This window comes from Schistocerca gregaria, chromosome 3 (genome assembly GCF_023897955.1).
Source record: "Schistocerca gregaria isolate iqSchGreg1 chromosome 3, iqSchGreg1.2, whole genome shotgun sequence".
NCBI lineage: Eukaryota > Metazoa > Arthropoda > Insecta > Orthoptera > Acrididae > Schistocerca > Schistocerca gregaria.
In genome coordinates, this window is record NC_064922.1 from 357,289,265 (window position 1) to 357,305,526 (window position 16,262).

A 16,262-nucleotide genomic window follows, 5' to 3' on the forward strand; every position below is an offset into this window, starting at 1 on the left:
ATGCTGCCACTGCGACTGTCTTCTATTCTGTAGCTTGTAATCCCTTTCTCTCGTGCATATACTTATAAAAGCAAGGAGCTGTAAGTGTAAGAATTATGTACCTTGTAAGTAAAATAACTCATGAAGTTCGAAGCAAGGAGCACATAAGATTCTTTATTTTCTGACATGATTGCCCTAAGAAGTGTGATTAAAATGTGATTTAAAAGTTTATTTGGCACAACAATAGTGAAGCCATAGTCACAACTAATAATATTTTATTTAAAAAGAAAAGGTTACATTACCGGTTTCGAGAAACTACGTCGTCATTTTCAAATGTAAAACATCAGTTGGAGAATATATAATGGGGATTTTGACCACACATTTGACAAAAATTATGAGAAATAATGACATCAGGCAACTGAGTCAATGGTGGCACAACCAAGTCACTACAAGTTGTGCCTATGCTTGCCCAAACATTCATTCTGAGTCCTAATGTGGAATAGATAAAATCTACATCATGGTCAAACTCGAAAAGAATTCCTGCAATGTGTCCTGCTGTCACATAACTATCGTATGGCCGATATAAATTCACCATTGTGAAAATAATTTTTTTTCGTTATTGCATTTCGATTCCCCTCGGATGCGGGGGGGGGGGGGGGGGGGTTGGCACCAGTGTAATAGGCCGCTCTACAGTATACATAAAAGATTAAAAACATAATGAGAATATAAACAAACAAGAAAAAGAGGTGATAAAACGGTGACATTGTAAACAAAGCTGTAAAATGTCGGAAAGTTGTAGAATATAAAATATAGAAACGTCGTATTGACGATGCGGATGAAGACACACAGTACATAAGTAGCTACAATTTAAAAAACATGGTTACAGTCTGGTTTCTGTTCGCATGAGATAAAAAACACAACTAGCGACAGTATGGTGGCTGTTTGCAACACTGACAGGGGATGCACAGCCCTGAACACTCACTTTAAGCAGCACTATAGAGGCGACACGGCGGCAAACGGTGCTGGGGGGGGGGGGGGGGGAACCCGTACCGATGAGAGGGAAAAAAGGGGGGGAGGAGAGGCAAAAGAGGGCAGCCGATATAGGGAGAGGACATAAAAAAAGGGGGCAGGGTGGATGCATAAGGAGTGGGGAAGGCAGTACAAGGGAAAGCAAAAGGACATGGGGGAGAGAAGGGAGTCAGAGAGAGGGTAGGCTGGGAAAAAACAGTATGGAAGGGGGGGAGAGGGAGCGCAGGGAAAGGACAGAGGGAGGGAGGGGGAGGTGAGGATTAGAGTTGATAGGAGGGATAAATGGAGAGAGAGCATCCTATAGGGGGAGTTGATGGAAGCCACCTTGGGAAAGGAGATGAAGGGTGTAGAGGTGGAGGGTAGGGAGGACACAACGGTGAAGGCGCAGCAGAGGGCAGGGGTTGGAGAGGAGAGGAGCAACCAGGGGATGAGGAGGATCAAGTCGACAGGATGTGTAGAGGACGTGGATATGTTTGAGGAAAAGGAGCAGATGGGGGAAAAGAATCAGGTCATAGAAGATCCGCATAGGAGACAGGAAGTGTATATGGAAGGCATAGCTGAGTGCATGGCGCTCGATGATCTGGAGGGACATAGAATTTGGGGGGGGGGGGGGGGGGCGGACGTCCAGGTGGGTCTCGCATAACAGGGGATCGGACAGATTAAGGATTTGTAGATGTGGAGGGTGGTAGAGTGGTTCGACCCCCATGTCCAGCCAGAGAGGAGTTTAGGGAGATGGAGATGGTTGTGGGCTTTTGACTGGATAGAGCAGAGATGAGGGATCCAGGTAATGTGACGCTCAATGGTGATTCCAAAGTTGGTGAGGGTGGGGGAGAGTTGGAGAGGACGAGCGCAGATGGTAAGGGAAAAATCCAGGAGACGGAAGGAGCAAATGGTACGACCTATGATGATTGCCTGGGTCTTGGAAGGATTTATTTTAAGGAGTCACTGGTTACACCATGAAGCAAAAAGGTCAAGGTGATTCTGGAGAAGGCGTTGGGACCGTTAAAAGGTAGGAGCGAGGGGAAGGAAGGCGGTATCATCGGCATACTGCAGGAGGTGGACTGGAGGGGGAGGGGGTTGGTGCATATCTGCCGTGTACAGGAGGTAGAGGAGAGGAGAGAGGACAGAACACTGGAGCACACCCGCAGTCTCTGTGAATGTGCAGGAATCGCCATTATGGATAATAACGTAGGAGGGGTGGCGGGAGGGGAAGGAGGCAATCAGACAGACGTAGCTGATAGGAAGGGCATAGGTCTGGAGTTTAAACAGGAGACTGGGATGTCATACACGAGGTTAAAATTAAAGACATATATAATAGAACCGAAATCTATTGTTAGAAAAGTACGCTGAAAATTAAATGAACAAGCAAAGAGGAGATTCTTCGTGGAATGAAAGGTACACTGTATGAGGAAAACACTGACTGCGAGGAGGGATGTGACGATAAGGAAGTTTGTTAAAACATTAGGTAATAACGTCTTTGGTACTCGAGGAAAACCTAGTGCAGTGCAGAGATGGGAACGTATCCAACAAATGCTATTTTTAGAAAAAGCGTTTGGCATAGGAGGGGAAGTTGCGGCGGGCTGCATCAAACCAAATGATCGATGATAAACCTGCCATTTATATGCTAAAAAATTGTTTAGGCCAGCGTATATTATTAGTTTTGTGGAACTGATTGCCTGAGACCATCGTCCAGATATGTCATGATCGGATGCTGTTTTCATTAATAGAAGCACCGAGAATAAGTGTAATTACTTTGAGTTAAATCGGAGCGTTGTAGCGAGCCTGACTGACTACAAGGACAGTTCGTTGAGATCGCCAAGCAGGTCATGCTGGGCATCCATGTTACATACTGGATCCACCTTAATCCGAGAATCTAGTAACACGACTATAACACGTTGATGAGGTGCGGTCAGTAGGACTTAGGTAGATTGTAGGGAAGAATTTACATATGCTGCCTGAAGTACTGTAACGAGTTATATTGGTGATGATGAGTCGGGATAGTCAGCCATGCCTAGACCCTGTGAGCTGTCTGGAGCTCACACGTCACCGGATCCTTGAGAGAGGTTGCAAATGCGAAGACGCTGGTGGTGGTGGAGGCGGATTCGGCTGCTTCAGACAAGACATCTGCAAACAAGTTGAGACGGTTGGTCTCAGGATCGATCGACGGTATCTAGCTAGAGATAACGACTTCAGAATATTTATTTAGTACTGCATGCAATACAAGACTATGCTTTCAGTGGCCATCTACAATAAGGTGACAAAAATCATAGTGTAGCGATATGTACATGTAGACGGCGGTGGAATCGCGTACATAAGGTATAAAGGGGCAGTACATTGGCGGAGCGGTCATTTGTAATCAAGTGATTCGTGTGGAAAGGTTTTCGAAGTGATTATCACCACAAGATGGGAATTAACAGACACTGAACGCATAATGGAAGCTGGTGCTAGACGCTTGAGATAATTCATTTCGGAAGTCGTTAGTGAATTCAGTATTCCGAGATCCACAATGTCAAGAGCGTGTTGAGAACACCTATTTTCGTGCATGTCACCACGGGTAACGCAGTGGCCGACGGCCTTCACCTAACAACTGACAGCAGCGGCGTTTCTATAGAGTTGTCAGTGCTAGCAGACAAACAATACTGCATGAAACATCCACAGAAATCAGTGTGGGACGTACTACGAACGTATTCGCTAGGACAGTGCGACAAAATTTTGCGTTAATGGGCTATGGCAGCAGACTAGCGACGCGAGTGCCTTTGATAACAGCACGATATCGCCTGTGCCATTGGAAAGAATGGTTCGAACATGGGGCAGATCCCACGAAGGTGTGGACCAGGTTATCAACACGGCATTGTGCAAGCTGGTGGTAGTTCCATAATGGTGTCGGCTGTGTTTACACGGAATGGACTGGGTCCTGTGGTCCAACTGAACTGATCATAGACATTTGCAGCCATTCATGCACTTCATGATCCCAAACAATGATGGAATTTTTGTGGATAATTCTACACCATGTTACTGGGCCACATCTGTTCGCGACTGTGTGAAGGATATTGTGGACAATTCGAGACAGTTGTTTGGCCACTCAGATCGACCAACATGAATCGTATCGAACATTTATGGGCCTTAAACTAGGGCTCATTTCGTGCGCAAAATCCTTCACTGACAACATTTTCGGGATTATGGACGGCTATAGAGGCAGCATGGCTCAATATTTCTGCAGGGAACTTCCAACGACTTGTTGAGTCCACGCCACGCCACTACACAGAGCAAAAGAAGTTCAGACACAATATTAGGAGGCATAACATGACTTTCGTCGCCCCAGTGTATGTGCGATAAGACAACGAATGCCCCAGTTCTTCCGACCGACCGACGTTCATGCCTCCTCGAACCAACAAAAAGGCAGCAATGGGGTTCTTCGGGAAGATCTACGGCCGCGAGCTGGTTTGGTCTTCGATGGTCAGCGACTTCCAGAAGCAGCCGTGAGTATCCTGACGGTACTGTCAGCAAATGGAACGCCTTTAAACCTGTGAACTTACACACATGGTCACGTGGCAGAGTGAGTAAGAGAAACAGTGGGCCATATACGACACATAATCATGGGGTTTTAATTATCATCTTGGAAAAATCAAGCTGTGGCCATGGATCGAGGTGATGTTTGTGGTGTCACCACCAGACACCACACTTGCTAGGTGGTAGCCTTTAAATCGGCCGCGGTCCGTTAGTATACGTCGGACCCGCGTGTCGCCACTATCAGTGATTGCAGACCTAGCGCCGCCACACGGCAAGTCTAGTCTAGAGAGACTCCCTTGCACTCGCCCCAGTTGTACAGCCAACTTTGCTAGCGATGGTTCACTGACTACATACGCTCTCATTTGCAGAGACGACAGTTTAGCATAGCTTTCAGCTACGTCATTTGGTACGACCTAGCAAGGCGCCATATTCTTCAAGAATGTATTCTGAACAGATATTGTGAATCATGTACCGTCAAACGCGACGTTCATCATTAATGGATTAAAGTTAAGTAGTAAACTAATTGAGTCCGCTTTCTAAATTCTAATTCCTTGTCATGTTCCAGACCTCACGTCAGTATAGTTCTTCCCTCCTCACGCCAGACTGCGTGAGCTAAAACGCGTACATTTCGGCCTCCTCTCGTAACACGGTGTTGGCTCTTCCGCCAACATAACAATGTTCTCAGCATATTCTTCCTTCAGTGTTAGACTTTTTGTTCCAATGATCAATAAATTGAAGAAACCTTGGTTGTAAAAGTCACCATTAAGGTTGTTTAGGAAACGTACCGTCTCGAAAATCTCCTCGTCGATATTCTCGAAATGCCTGCAACATAAGGGTTTCTTCGTACAAGGAAAGAGGAGGAAGTCTCTGGATGACATGTCAGGAGAATACGGGTATGAGAAAGGGGATATGTGGGCCGCATGATAAGCTAAAGAAGCAGATGGCGTGATTGTCCCGTATAAAATGAGCTGGGGCGAATGTCGTAAAGCAAACACACTGCTTTGGACAACTTAACGCAACGTTTCATGTAGACAGCCTCCCGTAACCTCGACAGAATATTTCGCCAATGTAATCTCGTGGCGGTTTGCCCCTTAAGAGCATAATCTGTTAGCATCACACCACGGCAGACCCAAAACACGCACACTATCACCTTTCCCACAGCTGGTTAGGTCTTTGCCTGGTATCAGTGGCAATGTATCGACATGCTCACACTACTTGCTTTACATACATCTCTCGGGGACATAGTGATATACCCAGTAATGGTCCATCGTAATTAGGCGCCTAAAGAATGTATCTGTATTAGTGTGACACAGCTCCAACATTTCCCCTGCAGCCTAGGATGTGTGGGCTTTTCGACTGGGTGTGACCAACTGCGGAATCAATAGAGGGGGCGAATTATGTTACGTGCAAAACATAGTCCAAGATGCTGAATTCTTATCCACGAATGAGTCGCAGATTTTCTTCAGTCACTTCGGTTGTGACTTACCGGTCTTCGAGAACCAACAACTCCACTTCTCTTGCGAAACCCAGATCTTGAGCGAGAGTTGCCCTGCCACATAGTTCTTCGTCATTGAGACTTGTTTAATGGCACTGGAAGTGTCTGCGCCAGGTAACCACTACGGTATAAAGTGTGCCTCAAACCTTTTGGGTCAAATGGAAACAGGTGATAGTGGGTACACAACCGATTACATTGAGAGAGGGAAACAGTGATCCAAATGCATATTTATATCTTTCAGAGTTGAGTTTTTTCTGGAGGAAGTAAAATTTTTCTTTATCCCGTAATGCTCTTAGGTGATTTCTTAATGAATTTAGACGTAAAATTTGCTAAACAAAAAATGTACCCGTTTCCAAAGCGTAGTTTGAACGTTTGGCTTCCTTTCATGGACGAAAATAACTAATGTTGAAATATTCACTGTTATAATAAATAAACTGATCATTCAATAACTATCCCGCAAAATAATAATAATACTAATATTCATTTATTCAATGGTCTATAACAAACTAAACAGTTCTGTGTATTCTGGCTGTCACAAGTTGACACTGCTACATTGGCTTGTTGATATCTTTGTAGTGAAGCCCAAAATTTGGTACCAATTGTACATGATAAAACGATAGAATTTTCAGAAATGTATAAATGAGATTCCCACTTGGGAAAAATATATCTGTTGCAACTAAGAGACAGTACAGTTCAATGCACACAGTTGTAGGCATTGGGTCTTGAAGGGTTATTGTGTTATGGACAAACACAGCGGACACAGAATAACAAGTACATAGCTCATAGTAATTGTTCAAGGAACGACCGTCACCCTCCGTGCATTCCTGGGAAAGGCGCATGAACTTCTGCAGAACTTTCTGAAAGATCCTGGGTGTCTATCGCAGCAACAGACAGGCAGCTTGAACCCCAGCAAGCAGGTCTTTCTCCGTTTCTACCGAGTTTTATACACCAATGCCTTGACGTAATCCCAGTGGAAAAAATCTAGAGGTTTGAGATCCGGCGAACGTTCTGGCCATGGGACAGGACCTCCCTTACAATCCAACGATGAAGGCATGTGCTTCATCCGTGAACAGCACAAACTCTATGAAGTTCTGCACTATAACACTATAGTGAATAATTCATTGACAGAAAAAGTGGGGCTCAGAATCCGGTGATCGCTGTGCTTGCAGATGTTTTTTATGATAGAAGTATAATACCTGTTATACCAGCGCCCTCCACACCATGTTCTTTGAAGTGTGCGTTTCACGGGCAGGTTGATGGGTGTTTATTGCTGGGTTGTCGGCCCCGCGATCGAAAATGATCTCCTCAAAGTCTGATCTTCGGACATGTCTTTGGCGGGAACACTAGCCGGCTGTCTGTGACGTGAGCTACCCCGTCTCTCGGAAACTGATATCCACGGGAATAAACGATTTCCAGTTAGGATGAAGCCAGTTGGGGAAGCTTTCTCTGTACATTCGTGCCGCATTACGGGCTCTACATCCTGCCGCACCGTGCAGTGAATGCATGTCCACCAACTCTCGTGGCCAATAATGTTCCATCCTTGACCACCCGTCATGTATTGTACATAGTAACACACCCCACCCTGGACAAATTGCAAGCTGTCTGATGAAGTGGACAATTGACAGCAGGGATAGTGTTGTGCATACGGCACAGGTTAATTCCCGGGTGTGGTGCACGTGGCAATCACATGACACACGTGATATGAGCTGTCTGTTCGGTGGTCAGGGGTGTACGCATCTATCACCCCTTGACAGTTCCAGTGTACCGGAGACTCCCAGAATATTTAGGAGAGTGAGGCACAACTGTAATCGCCGTTGCAGTACATGCGCTGAGACTGGTGGTTGTCGCGTTGAAGAATTACAATGAGCTACCTTATTGTTACGTCATTTACGCTGTGTACACAATAAATATACATTTCCGACGACTGGTCCCCCACTACCACCTGTTGCAATTTGATCCCAAAGGTTTGAGGCACCCTGTATAAGAAGAAATGCTGTAACCTTTTTCTCATTCAAATGGACTGTCCCATTTTGTTTCCTCTCCTCTGGCGCCTTCCTACGGTACTATGGCATGTGACTTTCAGTATGTACGAGGAATGCATACAAGTTCCAGCAAAGAGCCCAAAAATTAACTACGTAACTAATTCTTTAGAGGTGATTCTGAAAACTTTATGAATACTGCCTTGTAGTGCTGAAACAGCTGGCGCCTAGAGGGCTTTCTGCTTCGCTGCTGTCTGTGGAAGCAAGTGACAGACCATTGTAGTACAGTTTGGATCGAAGAATACTCTCTGATGCCCGTATGATCGCTTTTGTGGTTGAGCAAATGTGTACACGAGTTCACCATCAGAGCAAAAGTGTTCAGACACCTGTTAGTGGACATTAATACGGACGTGTCCAGCCCTCGCCCTTATGGCCGCTTGATCTGTGCTGGGAACACTTCCAGTGAGATGTCTGAATATCTGTGAAGCGATGGCAGACTCATCACCTAACTCATCACGAAGTTGATCCATTGGATTCAGGTCGGGAATCCGGGCAGGACGGTCTATTTCAGGAATGTTATTGTCCACGAGCAATTGTCTCACAGATGCTGGTTTATCATAGGATGCAATTTCACGCTGATACAAACAATCATCATCTTCGGACTTCCTCTAAACATCACGCAATATTATTTAGTGGTTTTTTGGACGCAATAAGGAAGCCACATCCTCACCACTAAACACACACATAACTTAGCACCACGTCCTCCGTACTTCACTTTTGGCACTACACATGATGGGAGGTAATTTTCCCCAGGCATTCACCGAACCCAAACCCTTCCACTAATCACTCGTTTGCAGTCATCCCTTGTTCAGTGGCGTCGCTCTTTACCCCGCCCCGTTGACTATAGAACCTTGTGGTTTATTAGGAGCCACTAGACCGTCATACTCCATTGCATACTCATTATGCTAGTTGTACTGCTGAAAGCACTTAGAAACTCACGAGTGGTTCTTTCGCTGATTTCGGGGATCTTTTTTACAGTCGCTCTCCGCAATGTTCGACGGTCGCTGTCCGTCAGTAAATGAGGTCTGCAGGGTCTTGATTTGACTGTCGTTGTTTCGCGTTTTCACTTCACAGTCACATCACTAACAGTCGACTTGGACAACTTTAGAAGAGTTCAAATGTCCCTCATGGACGATTCCAATATACCATATTATTTCGCTCTCTTTTCGCTACAAAACCCTATTTTCAACGTAATCTCCACTCAATGCGACGGCCTTACGCCATCTTACTGAGAGGGTCTGTATGCCCGTATGGTACCATTCCACTGGTCGACGCCGGAGCCAACGTAATGCTGCATCAGCAACCTTCCCAACATCTACCTACTGCTTCCCTCGGAGTGTATCTTTCATGGGCCCAAACAGATGGAAATCGGAAGGTATGGCGTAGGGGCTGCAGGGAGGATGAGGAAGAACAGTCCAAAGAAGTTCTGTGAGCTGCTCCCGGATAGGCAGCCTTGTGCAAGATCTTGCGTTACCATAGAGAAGGAGAAGTTCATTTTCATTTTTGGGCGACGAACACGCTGAAGCCCTTCTTCAGTTTTCTGAGGGTATCACAATACACTTCAGAATTGCTCGTTGCACCGTGAGGGAAGACATGAAACAAAATAACCACCTTCAGAGTCCCAGGAGACCGTCACCATGACTTTACCAGCTGAAGGTGCAGCTCTGATCTTTCTAATAGAGGAGAGGTGATGTGGCGCTACTCCATGGATTACCGTTTTGTTTCCCGTTAGAAGTGATGAACCCATGCTGCATCGCCTGTGACGATGTTCGACAAAATATCGCCACGATCACTCTCGTAACGCACAGGCGATTTCGCACTATTGATCCTTCCTTGCTCTGCATGGTCTTCTGTTAGGCGGCGAGGAACACAGCGGGTGGACGCCTCCACTACCCTAACAGGTGGTCAAGTGTCTCAGCACTATCAACAGAGACGTTCAGTTGTGCAGCGACGTGTTTGATAGAGATCTGTGGATCACCACAAATGAGAGTCTGCTAAAGGTGCACTAATTTTTTTCCTTTATTGTTATTTTAATAACTTACAAAAGGTAGCGGCCTACCTACGCTGCTCTTCGTCCACAGAATAACAGATAGCAAACATGGAGACAGGAAAACAGACATACATGAATGGTAAAAACAGGAGACATACATAAGAAATGAAATGAGGGCACTTGCGGAGAGCACTGGATGTACAAGTAAGTTCAGCAGTGCACACAAACGTAGACAAACAGTTTCACGCGAATGGAGGAGTGCACTAAAGAAGAACATTGATGCATGTAGGTGAAGAGAACACTGTAGCACATTGGTGATCATCTTCGGCACATGAGATGGGGAAGGGGGGCTGCCACTGGGTCAGTCGACGAGCAGGAGGGAAGGAGGCGGAAGGAGTGGGGGAAGTAGCCAATGGGAGATAAGATGGGAGAGGGGAGGGGAGAGGGAGAGGCTAGGGTAATGTGAGGAAGCCTGGGGTGGGGGGTAGGGAGTGGGAAAATGGGAGCGAGGAGGTGGGAGGAAGAAAGGAGGGGGAGGAGGGAGAGAGGGAGCCCTGGAGGAAAAGGGGAAGGAAAAGAAGGGAAGGATTAGATCTGATACGAGGGGTATATGGAAGGAACGAGGACATCATCAGGAAGGGGTAGTTGGAGGAAGCCACTTCAGGCAAGGGTATGGGGAGTGTGCAGAAAGAGAGCAGTTGGGATGCAAGAGTACAGGTGTGGCAGCAGGTTGGGGTGGGAGAGGGTGGGAGAGACAAGTGGTTGGGGAGCATCAAGCTTTCGGGAGGTGTCAAGGACCCATATACACTCCTGGAAATTGAAATAAGAACACCGTGAATTCTTTGTCCCAGGAAGGGGAAACTTTATTGACACATTCCTGGGGTCAGATACATCACATGATCACACTGACAGAACCACAGGCACATAGACACAGGCAACACAGCATGCACAATGTCGGCACTAGTACAGTGTATATCCACCTTTCGCAGCAATGCAGGCTGCTATTCTCCCATGGAGACGATCATAGAGATGCTGGATGTAGTCCTGTGGAACGGCTTGCCATGCCATTTCCACCTGGCGCCTCAGTTGGACCAGCGTTCGTGCTGGACGTGCAGACCGCGTGAGACGACGCTTCATCCAGTCCCAAACATGCTCAATGGGGGACAGATCCGGAGATCTTGCTGGCCAGAGTAGTTGACTTACACCTTCTAGAGCACGTTGGGTGGCACGGGATACATGCGGATGTGCATTGTCCTGTTGGAACAGCAAGTTCCCTTGCCGGTCTAGGAGTGGTAGAACGATGGGTTCGATGACGGTTTGGATGTACCGTGCACTATTCAGTGTCCCCTCGACGATCACCAGAGGTGTACGGCCAGTGTAGGAGATCGCTCCCCACACCATGATGCCGGGTGTTGGCCCAGTGTGCCTCGGTCGTATGCAGTCCTGATTGTGGCGCTCATCTGCACGGCGCCAAACACGCATACGACCATCATTGGCACCAAGGCAGAAGCGACTCTCATCGCAGAAGATGACACGTCTCCATTCGTCCCTCCATTCACGCCTGTCGCGACACCACTGGAAGCGGGCTGCACTATGTTGGGGCGTGAGCGGAAGACGGCCTAACGGTGTGCGGGACCGTAGCCCAGCTTCATGGAAACGGTTGCGAATGGTCCTCGCCGATACCCCAGGAGCAACAGTATCCCTAATTTGCTGGGAAGTGGCGGTGCGGTCCCCTACGGCACTGCGTAGGATCTTACGGTCTTGGCGTGCATCCGTGCGTCGCTGCGGTCCGGTCCCAGGTCGACGGGCACGTGCACCTTCCGCCAACCACTGGCGACAACATCGATGTACTGTGGAGACCTCACGCCCCACGTTTTGAGCAATTCGGCGGTACGTCCACCCGGCCTCCCGCATGCCCACTATACGCCCTCGCTCAAAGTCCGTCAACTGCACATACGGTTCACGTCCACGCTGTCGCGGCATGCTACCAGTGTTAAAGACTGCGATGGAGCTCCGTATGCCACGGCAAACTGGCTGACACTGACGGCGGCGGTGCCCAAATGCTGCCGCAGCTAGCGCCATTCGACGGCCAACACCGCGGTTCCTGGTGTGTCCGCTGTGCCGTGCGTGTGATCATTGCTTGTACAGCCCTCTCGCAGTGTCCGGAGCAAGTATGGTGGTTCTGACACACCGGTGTCAATGTTTTCTTTTTTCCATTTCCAGGAGTGTATGTTCAAGGAAAAGAAGGAGGTCGTAAAGGATCTGTGTGGGGGATGGGAGACAGATGCGATAGGCGAGGCAGAGCGCATGGTGTTCAAGGATTTGAAGGGGCTTATAGTAGGTGGGAGGGGTGGATATCTATGTGGGGTAGGCATAACAAAGGATGGTGCAGATGAGGGGCTTATAAGTGTGGAGGATTGTGGAGGGATCCAGACCTCATGTTCGGCCGGAGAGGAGTTTGAGGAGATGGAGATGGGTTCGTGCCTTGAGTTGCACCATTGCAAGACTCACGCCTAAATACGTCTGGTCGGTACACGGGAAATCGTACAGGTTTGTGCCACCTTGTTTCGACAATGACAACCGCTTCACTGAACAACTCGTAGCGTTTTTATCGCCGGCAGGTCTTTGTAGACATTCTGCAAGCGCCTATGAATGTCTGTGATGCTCTGGTTTCTCACCAAAAGAATCTCAATTACCGCTGTCTGCTTAGAAAGCAGACGCCATTTTGGGGGACGACGTATAGGGCCACCACCTATCACAACTTCATTTCACTATAGAGACTGAAGCGAAAATATTCCATAATGTCCCAGAAGAAACTCCGCATATATTAAATTGCCTACTGAAAACCTCTTTTAGATGGGAAAAATCTAGGACAATGGCTAACCTTACTATTCTCCCTTAGTTGAACCCAGAATAATAGCACCTTCATCATTTGGCAAGTTTCATTGTATACAAGCATGAAGTAGGTAGTGGTCCAAAAATATTAATTTAGTCTCATGATTATTCGTAAATAGTCATCAATCCTTGCGATTGAATGGGGTTAATAAGACCATTAGTTTTGGAATAGTAACTGGTCTTGATTACATTGCTCAGATAATGGTTCAAAAATAGGTAATATAGCAACTTTTAGCGTTAAAACAGTGAATTAAGGTCTGGTTCTATGTTAACGTCAGTAGTAAAAATATACATTTGAAAAAAATGGAATATATTGCAGAATAGTGGCGCTTCATCAGTGATCCTGGACCCTGTGTACAGCTTCAGCTGAGTCATCTAGAATGATAGGGCAAGACCCTGTCAAGCATTCTCGTACCTCGACATTAGCCGAGAAAGATTCAAGTGTCTCGGGCTGATGATAGATGGGGTACTTGCATTCTTCTTCCAAGGTCGACGACGCCAGCAGTTGTTTTCACCCAAGCGTGTCAGTGCAAATAACGCATTCGTACGTCACAGACAACTTACGCAGCTGCAGATGGAACACTCCGCATACTTTGATATAAGAAGGTAAATTTGCTGAGAGCTTACGAAGACAGTGCATAGTCACTGCGGAAGCAGCGAGAGCTGGTGTAATCAGCCGCCCCGCTGTCTCATGCAGGCTGCCTTCAGCTACTCCACCAACCTGCTGAGGTCATCGGTCCTTTGTTAGTAGCCAGCCGCATCCACAGCACTCACGAGGGAAGCTAGCGCAACAAGCTGGGGTAGCAGACCACAAGTCCGCCCGTGCTGCATTCCAGTCTCCCCATTATTTTCTGTTTTCCACCAAACATTTGTGTTGTTAAACAGATAATATTTCTTCGGAGAGTAACAACCATAATAATGATAATTATAGTTCTTCATTCCTATCGAGGTATAGTTTATTTATTTAATCGAATGGCTAGGGCCCCCTGAGGGGCAGGCCGTTCGCCGGGCGCTGGTCTTTCAATTTGATGCCACTTCGGCGACCTGCAGTCGACGAGGATGATAGGGTGATGATAAGGACAGCACAACACCCAGTCCCTGGGTGGAGAAAATTCGCCGACTCAGCCGGGAATCGCGCTCGGGCCCAGAGGATTGACAATCCGTCACAGTGACCATTCAGCTACTGGGAGCGGACAGTCAGGTATAGCAATGCAACGTGACGCCGTTGCGTTTGCCTTGCGATGTATACTTTTATAGGTAAGTTAGTCACTTTCCGAAGCGATTGTCGCAGAGCCAGAGCGAAATATCTTAGCATGAAGACTGTATTACTTTTAACTACCTGGTAATAATAAGTTACAGCTCCAGCATCGAAATAGGGACGGTTTGCATCCAAAAATGTGTCTGAATGGCCTTTCTTTCTAAATGTAAATGAGCTTTGTTTACGGCTCCCATTATTATTAAAAGTTAAATAGGCAAGGCAGAAAGTGGCATACATATAAAGTGTTCTGTGCAGGTCTGAACAATTTCTTTCATTCTTTTATGTCACCACTACAAATGCTGTTGGCATTCCAATGGCTGTGAAAAATTATGTATGTAATAACTCCACTCCAATAACTTTTTAATACATTCTTAAATGTATATACAAATAAATTATTTCATCACAGTCCCACATTATACCTCACCAAGAATGTAAAACTATGACTATAGTTCATAAGTGTCTGCAGGAGGTAGGGAGGGGTGCGCGGGAGGTGGGGGGAAAAATAGGTTCTTGCCCCAGCCTTCAAACCTGGGCTCAGTTTGTTATTCCTTCCAGACTTCTCTCGAATTCCAAGCATTTATTGTGTTGACTCCAGTAAACTGCAGTTTAAGATTGCTGATTAGGACAATAAATAATGTTGTCTTATCATTTACTGTATAACGGTTCTCGACGACCTCAACTTTGATTGTCAGATTACACTTGAAGTGTCAGGCTACATGTGACCTTGAGAGCAGGTATCACGTTACACCTGAGAAAACTGGTCTAGTTATATTCAAGGACATCCATGAGAATCCCAGTCCAATCTGACCACATCACCCACCTCCCTCCTTCCACCCTCCTAGGATCATGAAGACTGAAGATCTGCCTCCCCATACTCATCCCTTATAAGGAGAAGAAATGCACGGGGAGCATCATTTGAGGTCTGTTCATATAGCGAACGTGTCCTCATGAGGTTTCGGAAAGCAGACACCTACCCCAGGCTGAATAAGAAGACATGTAGCTACAATTAACACTTTCTCCTGAAAATAATTGCTATTTTTCAATTATGAGTTAATTTTTTGCAATTTTACTGATTACCAAAGGGAATTGTTTAATAAATCACATCAGTATGCTATGTTAAACAACTATCACAATGTATTGGTTAACAAACTACATTGATGACCTTAAGGTGTTAAATAAATACCACAGTGTGACATGTGTCATGTAAACATATCAACTCTTGCTGTTAACCAGACCTACACCATCCTTGCATTGATAGTGTGTGTGTGTGTGTGTATGTGCGTGTGTGTGTATGTGTATGTATGTGTGTGTGTGTCGATATAGAGTATGTTGTAAAAAAAGCACATTTTGCCTAGTGGTAGAAATTCTGAAATATGATGATGTCATGACAGATTCTGCAAAGTCTCAGTACATAATAATAAAATTTATCATGAGATTGCTTGACAACACGCTGTGTATAAATTAATGATTTCATAGTAACTTCTGCAAGCACTCCTACTACTCATTGTAGTTTTACCAGTTTCCTCCCACTTTCAAAGACTGTCAACCAACAACACAATTAGCACAGTTCAATATATTAACAAATATCACACTGCCACGAATACACACGAAGATGATAAGGAACTCGCCCTTGCATTATTGATGTGTGATTAGTTGTCTTATGCAGATTATGCCAATCTACGATAATAATATAATCATAAATTAATTATGGAAAAAGTCTAAGTATGTACACTATTCCCTAAATTTACACTTTAAATAATTACCACCTCCACCACTGGCCTCACATTTTATTTAAAACAAAACTTAGAAAAATACTAGGGATTGTCCAAGCACACACATGCCACCTTGCAGACAACCAGTACTGCCAGAGTCAGATACTATTGCTGCTCAAAATGAAGACTGCTTCTGCATGTCAAACACAAGTTATACATCTGTGTGATAGGCAATACTTCACACTGCCGCCACTACCACTGAGACCAGGCCACAAATGTCTGTCTCCTGTCTGCCCACCTCTCCATCATATGATAGGAACAAGAGATAAATGCACTTTTTTTCTTAACGACAAAC